General features: G+C 51.3%; 1 protein-coding gene across 5 annotated transcripts in view; it reads left to right on the top strand.

The window, feature by feature from the left end:
• The window catches only part of ARID4B (AT-rich interaction domain 4B), a 2,504,499-nt gene that overhangs the window by 13,975 nt on the left and 2,476,129 nt on the right, over window positions 1-14,395 (top strand). The window lies entirely within an intron of this gene.

Here is a 14,395-nt window from a genome sequence, read left to right on the forward strand (position 1 = left end):
GTCCTTTCCATTGATTCTGAATGCTGTCAAATATATGGCAGATGCATCAGCAGAATCGGTCAAACTGGCCGCCAGGTCCTCGGCTCTTGTAAATTCAGCCAGGAGAGCAGTTTGGCTGAAAACATGGTCTGGAGACACGGCCTCTAAGGTCAAACTGTGTGGTCTGCCCTTCTCGGGTGACTTGCTCTTTGGACCCGATTTAGAGTCTGTGCTGGATAGGACGGCCGATAAAAAGATGGCTTTTCCAGCTAAGAAAAAGCAGGTTGCAGGTTTGCTTTTCAGCATTCCCATAAAAAAAGACCAGGATCGCAAGAGCAGATGGGGTTCGCAGAAGGGCAAAGGCAAGGGTGGAGTCCTCTTTAGATCTCCCCTAGAGCAGACCCCCAAGAGCAAGTGACATTCTCTCCCCAGTGGGGGGGGGGGAGACTGTCAGCTTTTCGCAAACAATGGGACAGGCCATCTCCAAATCTGTTCGTGAAGAACATTGTCGATCAGGGGTACAGGTTGTAATTTTCAGAACCACCCCCGAGCAGGTTTTATGTGACAACATTGCCAAGGGATCAGGAGAAGGCCTCTGCAATGAAGCTTTTATTACAGGAGCTGATACAGCAAGATGTTCTAATTCAAGTCCCAATGAACCAGCAGGGCAGGGGTTTTTACTCGCATATTTTTCTGGTAAAAAAACCCTCAGGGAAGTACCGTTTTTAATCCTGAATCTGAAAGTTTTGAACAGGTTCATTCGGTACAAACATTTCAGGATGGATACAATTTTTTTCCATCACAAAGTTGTTGCCCCCAGAATGCTTTATGGCATTCCTGGATTTAAGGGATGCCTACCTTCATATACCCATTCATCAGGCATCGCAGCAGTTTCTGCGCCTGGCATTGAAGGTGGGGAGTTCGGAATGGCACCTCCAATTCAGGGCTCTGCCATTCGGACTCTCGTCCACTCCCAGGGTCTTTACAAAGATTATGGCAGAGGCTCTGGAGCCCCTGAAGTTAAAGGGGATTTCAGTCGTCCCTTATCTGGACAACCTTTTTTGTTTTTTTGCAGACTCCAGGGAGCAGGTCCTAGTCAATCTCCAGAGGGCCCAGTCTCGCCTCGAGGGCCTGGGGTGGCTTCTAAATCTAGAGAAGTCAAACCTGATCCCCCTCACAGGAAATGAAATTTCTGGGGTATACGTTAAACTCGATTCTCCAGAAAGTTTTCCTGCCACTGGAAAAACAGGAAAGTTGCAGCTAGCTGTACAGTGGATACAGAGCAACCAGGCAGTCTCGGTCAGGGCGGTTATGGCAGTTCTGGGCCTGCTTACGGCAGCAATCCCGGCTGTTCAGTGGGCCAGGTTCCATTCCAGACCCCTTCAGAGGGAGGTTCTGTCAAGCTGGTCCTATCAGGATCCTTTGGAAAAGCTGTTAAGAATTTCGTCAAGGACGAAAAGGGCTCTTTGGTGGTGGAGAGACCAGGTAAACCTCTCAAGGGGTCTGACGTGGACTTTTCCCTTGGACAAGCGTCTAACAGACGCAAGTGCCTGGGGCGGGGGGGCCCACCTGGATGGTCAAACATCTCAGGGGGTTTGGTCCAAGCAGGAAGCTCAAAGATCATCCAACTGGAGGGAGTTGAAGGCGATCTTTCTGGGTTTGGTGGCCTTTCAGCAGAATTTGAGAGGTCACCATGTCCAGGTGTTGTCAGACAACACAACAGCGGTTACCTACATAATGAAACCAGGGGGAACCAGGAGCAGGAGCTTGATGGAGTTGGCCAATCCGTTGTTAGCCTGGGCAGAGCAGAACACAGCCTCACTATTGGCAGTGCATCTGAAGGGCTCTCAGAATTTGTTTGCGGACCTCCTAAGCAGGCGGAAATTGCTAGAGGCAGAATGGAGCCTGAATCAGGAGGTGTTCCTGATGATCTCCGAGGCTTGGGGGGGTTCCGCAGGTAGACCTTTTTGCCAGCCAGCAGAACTCAAAGGTGGACAGATTCTTTTCTCTTCACTGAGGAGATGCAGCAGTAGGGCTGGATGCATTTGCTCACCCCTGGCACTACCAGCTGTGCTACGCCTTTCCCCCCTTTCCTCTAATTCCACTAGTGCTGAGGAAATTCAGGGAAGAAGGGACGGACTTAATACTAGTCACTCCTTTTTGGCCAAAAAGGCCTTGGTTCGCGGGTCTTCGAAACCTAGCCTCGAAGCCCCCATGGAGGTTACCACTCAGAAAAGATTTGTTATCCCAGGGGACAGTAAATCATCCAGAGGTGGAACTTCTACAGCTAACCGCCTGGTTTCTGAGGAGGACCTCTTAAAAGCCAAAGGTCTCTCAGATAAAGTAGTAAAGACCCTGCTGTCTAGCAGGAAGGCAGTTACACAGGCAATTTACATGAAGGTCTGGAAGAAGTTCAACTCCTGGTGTAGTTCTAGAGAGCTCAAGGTCAAGAGCACGGTGTCCGTCTTGGAGTTTCTCCATGAAGGAATGGAGAAGGGTCTAGCAGCCAGTACCCTGAAGACTCAGGTGGCTGCCTTATCAGTTTTCTTTGAAAAGACTTTATCTAAGAGACTTTAATTTCTAGATTTTTTTTTAGGGCTCTTGTTCGAAGTAGACCAGTAAAGACTTTCTCAGTTGGGATTTGTCTACAGTTTTGCAGGGTCTCTCGGGAGCACTGTTTGAACCCTTACAAGAAGCCTCTTTACAGAGGGTGGTTTTAAAAACAATCTTTTTGGTGGCCATCCCCTCGGCCAGGAGGGTCAGCGAGCAACAAGCTCTAGCTATTACAGAACCCTTCCTAAGGCCGCGTACACACGGGCGGACTGTTCGCCCAACCTTGTCCGCTGAACAGTGTTTGGGCGGACAGTCCGCTCGTGTGTGGGCTTTCAGCGGACAGTTTCAGCGGACAGTTGGACGGACAAAGTCTTTCGGAAATTCCGAAAAACTGTCCGCTGAAACTGTGTTTGAGCGAACAGTCCGCCCGTGTGTGGGCCTGTCCGCTGTACTTTCGAAATGAGCGGACTGTTCCCGCTCGGAAAGTCCGCCCATTTCGAGCGCGTGTACAGGTAGGCGGGGCCCGCGAAGGAGACGTCGCGGGCTCCGCCGCCTGGAATGGGCTTAAAGGGGAACCCCAACGCCGAAAAAAATCGGCGTGGGGGTTCCCCCAAAGTCCACACCAGACCCTTGTCCGAGCACGCTACCCGGCCGGCCAGGAAAGGGGGGCGAGCGAGCGCGCCCCCCCTCCTGAGCCGTACCAGGCCGCGTGCCCTCAACATGGGGGGTGCCTTGGGGAAGGGGGGGCCGCGCGGCCCCCCCACCCCAAAGCACCTTGTCCCCATGTTGATGAGGACAAGGGCCTCTTCCCGACAACCCTGGCCGTTGGTTGTCGGGGTCTGCGGGCGGGGGGCTTATCGGAATCCGGGAGCCCCCTTTAAGAAGGGGGCCCCCGGATACCGGCCCCCCACCCTATGTGAATGAGTATGGGGTACAATGTACCCCTACCCATTCACCTGTGAAATAAAGTACAAAAAAAAACACAACACAGGGGAAAAAATATTTTATTGCACAGCTCCGGGGGTCTTCTCGCCGGACTCCTCCGCTATGTGTGTGTAGCTCTTTTACTAGCGGAGGAGTCCGGCTTTCTTCCTCCCCGCCGCCGGCCTCTTCTCCCGACTTCGGGGGTCTTGTCCCCCTCTTCGGTTCTTCTGCCGGGCCACCGCGCCTTCTTGTAGCTCCCGGAGGGAGCGACGTGTCAACATCTCCTGGAGAAGAAGAAGAAGAACAAGAAGAAGAACAAGAACGGAAGGCGGCGACAGCGACAGCGGCGACAGAAGACCGGGCCACCGCCTGTAAAAGAGCTACAAGAAGGCGCGGTGGCCCGGCAGAAGAACCGAAGGCGGCGACAGAAGAACGGAAGGCAGCGGCGACAGAAGACCGGGCCACCGCCTGTAAAAGAGCTACAAGAAGGCGTGGTGGCCCGGCAGAAGAACCGAAGAGGGGGACAAGACCCCCGAAGTCGGGAGAAGAGGCCGGCGGCGGGGAGGAAGAAAGCCGGACTCCTCCGCTAGTAAAAGAGCTACACACACATAGCGGAGGAGTCCGGCGAGAAGACCCCCGAAGACCCCCGGAGCTGTGCAATAAAATATTTTTTCCCCTGTGTTGTGTTTTTTTTTGTACTTTATTTCACAGGTGAATGGGTAGGGGTACATTGTACCCCATACTCATTCACATAGGGTGGGGGGCCGGTATCCGGGGGCCCCCTTCTTAAAGGGGGCTCCCGGATTCCGATAAGTCCCCCGCCCGCAGACCCCGACAACCAACGGCCAGGGTTGTCGGGAAGAGGCCCTTGTCCTCATCAACATGGGGACAAGGTGCTTTGGGGTGGGGGGGCCGCGCGGCCCCCCCTTCCCCAAGGCACCCCCCATGTTGAGGGCACGCGGCCTGGTACGGCTCAGGAGGGGGGGCGCGCTCGCTCGCCCCCCCTTTCCTGGCCGGCCAGGTAGCGTGCTCGGACAAGGGTCTGGTGTGGACTTTGGGGGAACCCCCACGCCGATTTTTTTTTTCGGCGTTGGGGTTCCCCTTTAAGCCCATTCCAGGCGGCGGAGCCCGCGACGTCTCCTTCGCGGGCCCCGCCTACCCGTACACGCGCTCGAAATGGGCGGATTTGCCTCCGCCTTACGTGGGCGAGTCCGTTCATTTCAAAAGTTGAGCGGACTGTTTGGCAAACAGTTCGTTGAACACAGTCCGCTCGTGTGTGGGCAAGTCCGCTCATGCAAATTTTGAGTGGACTGTTTGCCGAAACTGTTTGACGAACAAGGTTGGGCAAACAGTCCGCGCGTGTGTACGCGGCCTTAGAGTTTATCCGGACAGAGTAGTACTGAGGACGGATCCAGCATTCCTACCGAAAAGTATCCTCAGCTTTTCATCGATCGCAGGAAATAGTGTTACCTACATTCTCTGCAACCCCAGCTAATGCAGGAGAGGAAGTTTTCCACACGTTGGATGTGAGAAGATGCTTATTGCACTTTCTGAAGATGACTAAAGACTTTAGAAGATCAAACGCCCTTTTCGTGTTATTTTCTGGGTCACGCAAGGGGGAGAAAGCTTCTAAGAGTACGCAGGGTAGGTGGCTTAAGCTGGCTATAACAGAAGCCTATAAAGCAAACGGAGAAATACCTCCCTCAGGTATTGCTGCTCACTCTACTAGATCCACGGCACCGTAGAGGTGATCAAATACCACCAAAAGAAAGCTCTATTTGTGGGAAAAAAATTATAAAAATTTCATTTGGGTACAGTGTAGCATGACCGTGCAATTGTCATTCAAGGTGCGACATCGCTGAAAGCTCAAAATTGGTCTGGGCAGGAAGGTGTTTAAGTGCCTGGTATTGAAGTGGTTAATATCCGGACCAATTTTCAGCTTTCGGTGCTCTCACATTTTGAATGACAATTACTCAGTCATGCAACACTGTACCAACATTACATTTTTTTCCCTTTTTTTTTTTTTTTAGACAAACAGAGCTTTCTTTTGGTGGTATTTAATCACCGCTGGGTTTTTTATTTTTTGTGCTATAAAAGAAAAAAGACCGAAAATTCTGCAGGGAGCACCATCAGGCGTTCTGGAGCACCCAGGCCTATTCTGACATTTCTCTCCTACATGTAAAAATCCTCATTTATTTGCTAGAAAATTACATAGAACCCCAAAACATTATATATGTTTTTTTTTTTTTTTTTAGCAAAGACCCTAGAGACTACAATGGTGGTTGTTGCAACTTTTTATCTCGCACGTTATTTTTCAAACACTTTTTTTTGGGAAAAAACATTTTTTTGCTAAAAAAAAAACAGTAAAGTTAGCCCAATGTTTTTGCATAATGTGAAAGATGAAGTTACGCCAAGAAAAAAAGATACCAAACATGTCACCCTTCAAAATTGCACATGCTTGTGGAATGGCGCCAAACGTCGCTACTTAAAAATCCCCATAGGCGATGCTTTAATTTTTTTACTGGTTACATGTTTTCAGTTACAGAGGAAGTCCCCTCTCGCCTCCTGTAAGAACGATCAAGCAGCGGAACAGCTGCAATGATCGTTCTTATGGTGTAGGGAATCGTCGGCTGAAAAATCCGATATCTGAATGATGCCTGTAGCTGCACCCATCTTTCAGATATCCCCGCACAAAGTCCAGGACGTCATATGATGGCCGGCGGGCGGGAAGTGGTTAAAATGCATTTTTTTTTTTTTTAACAGTTATCCATTTATACAATATTTCTAACCCGTAGCATGTACATACCAAAAATGACACCCCAAAATAGATTCTCCTACTCCTGAGTACGGCGATACCACATGTGTGAGACTTCCACAGCCTTGTCACATACAGAGGCTGAGCATGGCCGAGCATCGTCAGGGCATCGAGGGGTTAATTGTCGGTGAGCAGCACTGTGGGCACTGCAGATCCAGCCCACAGCACTGCTGACACCGATCTGTCCCCCTCCGCTGTACAGAGAGGGGAGGAAGGAACCAGCCTCATAACATGACGCCGGTTTGTTTACAAGTGATCGCTTCGTCATTTGACGGAGTGTTCACATGGTAAACAGCCGCGATGAGCGGCCGTTTACCGTCATCTGTGTTGAACCTGGCGGTCACGGATGCTCTCGTACGTGCCCCAGAGGGAGCTCGAGAGTGGAATTCTGGAAGGATGTCATATGACTGCCTCCCAGAGTTAAGCTACCGCCCTGTAGCCGTGTATGGGCCGGTTGTTAACTGGTTAAAATCTTTATATAGAAGTACCCTGAAAAGCTGTGTGTGTGTGTGTGTGTTTGTTTGTTTGTTTTCCTTCTTCTTTAAATAAACATTCCATTGTTTCAACTGTGGGTGTAGGATTGTGTATATAGAGATTTACATTTGTGTGCTTTTTTTTTTATTCCCCCCCCCCCCCCCCCCCCCCCCCCCAACGAGATTAATTATACAGGTGGGGAAGAGTACTTAAGTTTGAGGGCCGAATAAGTCACATCACTGTAACTAACCAAAGATCTGATACTTTTCATAGAATCGCTTGGGCACTCGAGGCACGCTATTGTGAATGGACATAATCCATTCACACAGTGTAGCCTGCCCCCCCACCCACTCTTCTCATAGGCTCACTAGCTGTGACTGACAGCAACAGGAGCCAATTGCTGTGTGTGCCAATGAGAAGAGGAGGACCTAGGAATGCCACTACTCTCGTGCACATCACTGGATTGGGATGGGGCTCAGTTAAGTAGGAGGGGTGGTGCTGCCTCCAGAAGATATAATAATAATTATTACATTTTTTTTTTTTAAGCTATATATACTTGTGTTCTTGCATTTATATACCAACTTATATACAAGGTCTCTTAGTTACATAGTTAGTAAGGTTGAATAAAGACACCAGCCCATCCAGTTCCACCTGAGTGTCTCTCTACAATTGTCCCTATCCCTGTACATTGCACACTTACATCGGCCCTTACCCTCAAGGAGCCCACAATCCCAGGTCCCCATTCATATACTAGGGCCAATTTTGGACAGAAGCCAATTTAAAGTGGTTGTAAACCCTTACAAACCACTTTGACCTACAGGCAAGCCTAGATTAAGGCTTACCTGTAGGTCCAAGAATTATCTCCTAAACCTATACGGTTTAGGAGATATTTGCCGGAAGACAGGCACCACTGTCTACGGCGCATGCGCCTTAGACAGTGGCGCGCAAGCGCACTGAGAGCGGCATCGTCAATGATGAAGATGCTGCGCGTGTCGGCTCCCGTGCGCATGCGCGGGAGTGACGTCATCGCGGCTTTGCCGAATGACAGCGGCGGAGCTGCGAGACCCACCGAGAAGATGGATGCGCCGGACTACAGGGGACAGCGGTGACATCGCTGGCTCCTGTGTCAGGTAAGTGACACATAATGGGCTACTATGCGATGCATAGTAGTCCATTATGCTTTGCCTTTGCAGGGAATGAAAGAGGAAGTAAACCCATTAGGGTTTACTTCCTCTTTAACCAACCTGCATGTCTTTGGAGTGTGGGAGGAAACCGGAGTACCCAGAGTTACATAGTTAGTAAGGTTGAATAAAGACACCAGCCCATCCAGTTCCACCTGAGTAAATGTCTACATTTGTCCCTATCCCTGTACATTGCACACTCACATCGGTCCCTACCCTCAAGGAGTCCACAAGCCAAGGTCCCCATTCATATACTAGGGCCAATTTTGGACAGAAGCCAATTAACCTACCTGCATGTCTTTGGAGTGTGGGAGGAAACCGGAGTACCCAGAGGAAACCCACGCAGGCACAGGGAGAACATGCAAACTCCAGGCAGGTAGTCTCATGGTTTGGATTTGAACCAGTGACCCTTTTTACGGCTAGGTGAGAGTGCTAACCACTACACCATTGTGCTCTTGTTCACAAGCATTAATTAAACAGAGCTCTGACTAGGGCTGGGAAAAAAATCAATTTGAATCATGAATCGATTTGAGAGGTCAAATCGATTTCAAATATTCAGCAAATATTATTATTTATTTTTTTCCACCAGGACCGGTGCTGACACCGCACCGGTCCTGGGGAGCTGCAGGCAGGAGTTTTTAGGCGAGGACAACAGTAGGTGTGACCAGTGGCTCTCAGCTCTAGCTTTAAACTATATGAGAAGGTCTTCTTGACATTGTTAATCCCATGCAAATGATCTAAATAGATCATTACCGGAGTCATAACTGAGAAAAGAATTCTGATATAAGGTCTGTTAGAGGGGGTATCAGAGAACAAAGAATTATTGGTAATAAAATCGGGACAGTCTTTGTATTACAGTCTACATATTTGTAAGCATGTCGAAATATTAACTTGTGAACTTTACAAAAGCTGTAGATCGTTACACATTTCGTTTCATTTTTTTAATTTTTTTTTTAGGTCTGCTTCACTTTAAATCCAGCTAGGTAAACACTGCTTGACATTTAGATTCCACATTCTGCCATCTAGAATTATATCCCAGCATAACGCTCAACATCCATGACATCTGCATGGTTCAATATGAAAAAGTACTTGGCAAAACAAAAGCTTCTCAGGGCCGGTTCACACAGCGAGGCGACACGGCTCGCCTCGCCTCGCTCCCGCAAGTCGCCCCCGTTCTGTACAATGGAACCGTTCTGAGAGGAGCGACTCGAGTCGCTCCGACTCAGAAAAAAGGTTCCTGTACTACTTCGGGGCGACTTCGGGGGCGACTTGCATTGACTTCTATACAGAAGTCCTCTGCAAGTCGCCGCTGAGATCCCCGCAGGTCGCGGCGAGGCAAGTCGGAGACTTTTTTTAAATAAATGTGATCCTGGTTTTAAAATACTACACCATGAGGAGTTGCTGTTTGAATTTCCATCTGGTGAGACTACCAGACCCAGCCATCTATGATCCTAGTGAAGTGTTTTTGTGGCGCTGTGGATATATTCTTGTTTTACCACCTGTAATTCAGTAGACTATTTTCTTTGGTAAGAGGCCTGGTGTGGTGTTCGGTGGAGGATAAGTTTTTGTGCTCACCTAATTGTGGCTCTGTCTACACCGTGGGTGGTTCCAGTTTTTTCCCTAAGAGTCCATTCACACAGGGGCAACTCCTGATCCGACTTCAGGTCGCCCCTAGTCTCCTCAGGTCGCCTCAGGTCGGACAACATTTAAAAAGCAATGTAAGTGAATGAGAGCCGTCTTAATGCTCTCAAGAGGGAACTCCACGCCAAATTTCTGCAAAAAATTTGGCGTGGGTTCCCCCTCCGAGAGCATACCATGCCCTTAGGTCTGGTATGGATTCCAAGGGGAACCCCCTACGCCGAAAAAACGGCGTGGGGGTCCCCCCCAGATCCACACCAGACCCTTATCCGAGTACGCTACCCGGCCGGCCAGGAAGGGGGGTGGGGACGAGCGGGCGCCCCCCCCCTCCTGAGCCGTACCAGGCCGCGTGCCCTCAACATGGGGGGGTGCCTTGGGGGAGGGGGGGCGTGCGCCCCCCCCCACCCCAAAGCACCTTGTCCCCATGTTGATGAGGACAAGGGCCTCTTCCCGACAACCCTGGCCGTTGGTTGTCGGGGTCTGCGGGCGGGGGGCTTATCGGAATCCGCGAGCCCCCTTTAATAAGGGGGCCCCCGGATACCGGCCCCCCACCCTATGTGAATGAGTATGGGGTACAATGTACCCCTACCCATTCACCTGTGAAATAAAGTACAAAAAAAACACAACCACAGGGTTAAAATATTTTATTGCACAGCTCCGGGGGTCTTCCGTCTTCGGGGGTCTTCTCGCCGGACTCCTCCGCTATCTTCTTGTAGCTCTTTTGCTAGCGGAGGAGTCCGGCTTTCTTCCTCGCCGCCGGCCTCTTCTTCCGACTTCGGGGGTCTTGTCCCCCTCTTCGGTTCTTCTGCCGGGCCACCGCGCCTTCTTATAGCTCTTTTACAGGCGGTGGCCGGTCTTCTGTCGCCCCGTGACCCCCGCCCCCTTACCATGTGACATCAACCCATGTGACCAACCCATGTGACATCAACCCATGTGACACCGCCCCATTGTCCCTATATAAGTGGCAGCTCAGCGCGTCCCTGGCATTGCGGCCGGAGAGCTCGTCGAGTCAACATCTCCAGGAGAAGAAGAACGGAAGGCGGCGGCGGCGACAGAAGACCGGGCCACCGCCTGTAAAAGAGCTATAAGAAGGCGCGGTGGCCCGGCAGAAGAACCGAAGAGGGGGACAAGACCCCCGAAGTCTGAAGAAGAGGCCGGCGGCGAGGAAGAAAGCCGGACTCCTCCGCTAGCAAAAGAGCTACAAGAAGATAGCAGAGGAGTCCGGCGAGAAGACCCCCGAAGACGGAAGACCCCCGGAGCTGTGCAATAAAATATTTTAACCCTGTGTTGTGTTTTTTTTTGTACTTTATTCCACAGGTGAATGGGTAGGGGTACATTGTACCCCATACTCATTCACATAGGGTGGGGGGCCGGTATCCGGGGGCCCCCTTTATTAAAGGGGGCTCGCGGATTCCGATAAGCACCCCGCCCGCAGACCCCGACAACCAACGGCCAGGGTTGTCGGGAAGAGGCCCTTGTCCTCATCAACATGGGGACAAGGTGCTTTGGGGTGGGGGGGCGCACGCCCCCCCTCCCCCAAGGCACCACCCCATGTTGAGGGCACGCGGCCTGGTACGGCTCAGGAGGGGGGGGCCGCCCGCTCGTCCCCACCCCCTTTCCTGGCCGGCCGGGTAGCGTGCTCGGATAAGGGTCTGGTGTGGATCTGGGGGGGACCCCCACGCCGTTTTTTCGGCGTAGGGGGTTCCCCTTGGAATCCATACCAGACCTAAGGGCCTGGTATGCTCTCGGAGGGGGAACCCACGCCAAATTTTTTTGCAGAAATTTGGCGTGGAGTTCCCCCTTGAGCTCATTCTCTGCTTGGCCACGGCAAACGTTGCCTGGCCTGGGGCGACTTGTAAGTCGTCCCAAGTCAGGTTGAAGTAATCACAAGTCGTGTTGAAGTCGTCCCAAGTCGCGCTGTGATCTTAACTCAAGTCGTGTACAAGTTGCCTCACTCAAGTCGCCTACAAGTCGTGTTGCCCCTGTGTGAATGGAGCCTAAACAAGGACTTTATTCTAAACACTATGGACTTTTTCACTTTTTTTTTTTTTTTTTATTATTTTTTTTTTTTTTTTGTAAAATCTTTATTTTGAAACATTTTAACTGAAGAATACACTTGAGTACACATAAGACAGGTGTGTCAGAACCAATTACAAGTCAAATAAACTGTATGAAACAATTACACCTGTTAATCCTTTCCCGGGTGGCAGAGAAATGATGGTCTAAGTCGGGCACGTAAATCTGGTGCCCAACTTCAAGCTAACACCTGCAATGTCTCCTGCTTATCCATATCCGTTCTGGTTTCCCTGAGCCAGGGTCCTGCTATAGAGTGCTTCTAATTTCAAGGGAGTGGACAGGCCGATGCCCAATCCCCTTACCCCCCGATATGCGTGGGGTCGGGGAGGCATAGGGCCGCCCCCTGATGGCTACCCAGGAGAGGGGGGCCAAGCTGCATCCATCTACCTCTCCCGGCCTCCCCCGGGGGTGAAGCGGGCCCACAGCAGTCCCACCGCCCAGGAGGGGCAGGTCTGTAAGGGCCCCTCCGGACAGAAGGATTCCCCTTCGCCAGCTAGGCAGGGCGGCCGCAGGATCAGCTAGCTTGCAGGCAACATAACGCTTGACCACATCTCAACGCTACAGAAAGCAATGTCGTACTGAAGTGTGGAATAGAGAGAAGGGTGGAAAAGAAGACTAAGGGGGGTGAGAGGGAGGGAAACGGGGGCTGGGAGGGGTGGGTGGGGAAGGGAGACGGAGCTTACATGTCATCTCGAAGTGCAGTAGCCCAGCACCAGGCGAGTCTTGGCAGTGGATTTGCCTCTCCAGCAAGGGGGCAGGGGGGTGAAAAATAGTTACTAGGCAATAGTGCCATTTCCTGTGCGAGATCTCAGGGACGGTTCTGCTTGGGGATGCACCGAAATTTCGGCCGCCGAAACATATCGGCCAAAAATGCCCTTTTCGGCAATTTGCCGAAAGAGAAAATCCGCTGATAATGGAGCCGAAAATGGGGCGTGGCTCCGCCCCCCGCCCCAGGCGACACCCATCATGGGGGGTGTATAGCAAAGGAGAGCCGCCTTCTGCCGCCTGTTTGACCACAGCCCCGGGAACATCACAGCTTTCATTTCAATAGCTGTGTGTTCCCGGCCACGCGCCGTCACACAGCCCCTCCCCCCTTGTCCGGGCACTTAGATAGACAGATCATCCGCAGGATTGGACGGATGATCTGTCTATCAAAGTGCCCGGACAAGGGGGAGGGGCTGTGTGTGATGGCGCGCGGCCGGGAACACACAGCTATTGAAATGAAAGCTGTGATGTTCCCGGCGCTGTGATCAAACAGGCAGGGGAGGCGGCTCTCTTCCCTGCACAGGCTGGCTGCAAAATAGCACACTGGCTGCAATGGGGTACAGGCACACTGGTTGCAATGGGGGACACTGGCCTGCAATGGGGAACGCCTCCTGTACCACGTCCTCTGTCTCTGACCATCTCCTGTACAGTGTCCCTAGTCTCTGACCACCTCCTGTACCATGTCCCTAGTCTCTGACCACCTCCTGTACCATGTCCCCAGTCTCTGACCACCTCCTGTACCATGTCCCCAGTCTCTGACCACCTCCTGTACCATGTCGCCAGTCTCTGACCACCTCCTGTATAAATTTTTTTTTAAAACAGTCATTTTCGGTATCGGTGCTGTTTCGGTTTTCGGCCTAGTGTATTTTTCATGTTTGGTATCGGTTTCGGCACCAAAAAACCCATTCGGTGCATCCCTAGTTCTGCTAGCTCCAGAAGAGCCAAGTCCAGGCTGCAGGATGCGTAGATGGTGTCGGACATGTAGGCTTTCCAAGGCTGCCATATGATATCAAACTTAGCCCTTGTCCCTCTTAATGTTGCTACCCAATATTCGGCCTCTCTAATGTCGTTTGACTTTTTTTGACCCAGCCTTCCCATGTGGGGATTCTGGTCTGCTTCCAGTAGATTGATATAAGACGTCTAGCCGCATTCATTAGATATGGCAGGGGGATCTTTTTGTATCTACCCATCGGGATCGGAGGGATGTGCGAAAGATAATTGGTTGGAGATAGTGGTAAATCCAAGTTCAAAATTGCTTTTATGTGGGATCGGATGTCTGCCCAGTATGGCTTTATTCGCGAGCAATCCCACCAAATGTGGAGGAGGGTGCCCTGTTGGCCACAATCCCTCCAGCACCGGTCCGATACCGAAGCGTACATACGTGCTAGGTCTGCTGGCACTCTGTACCAGCGGGACAGGATTTTATAATTAATTTCTTGGGTTTTGGATTCCATTGTGGTTGTGTGAGTGAGTTTGTAAAGGTGGGACAGTTGGGTCGTGGAAAAGTCAAACTGTAGGTCTCTCTCCCACATCCGTATGTATATTGGTCTAGCGGTCTCGGCAGCAGAGCCGAGCAGGTGGTACAGTTCTGAGATTATGTGGGGAATGGGTTCGTCTCCTACAAAGAGAAGTTCAAAGGGTGTAAGGGAAGCCTTGTCTCTTATTGAGTGGCCGTGGATTTTCGAAAAAGTGATGTAATTGCCTGTACCGCCAAAAATTCATGGTGGTGTTTGTGTGCCCTGCTTTTTGTGACTCGTAGCTGACCATCTTGCCTCCGTTCATCAACTTTCAACAGCTGGCATTCCCGTCGTCCACCCAGGGGCCGAAGAAAGCCCTCTGTTCCCCTGGTGGGAACCACAGGAACCCCCCCAGCAGGGCCAGCGGTGACACAGGAGGGGATAGACACAGGGTCTGATTCATTTTATCCCATATTGAGAGAGCCTGTACTGTTAGTGGGAAGGCATCCTCCGACAGTCCCCTATGTTTCCGG

This window comes from Lithobates pipiens, unplaced genomic scaffold (genome assembly GCF_037356315.1).
Source record: "Lithobates pipiens isolate NorthernLeopardFrog02 unplaced genomic scaffold, aLitPip1_a1.2 Scaffold_18, whole genome shotgun sequence".
Classification (NCBI taxonomy): Eukaryota; Metazoa; Chordata; class Amphibia; order Anura; family Ranidae; genus Lithobates; species Lithobates pipiens.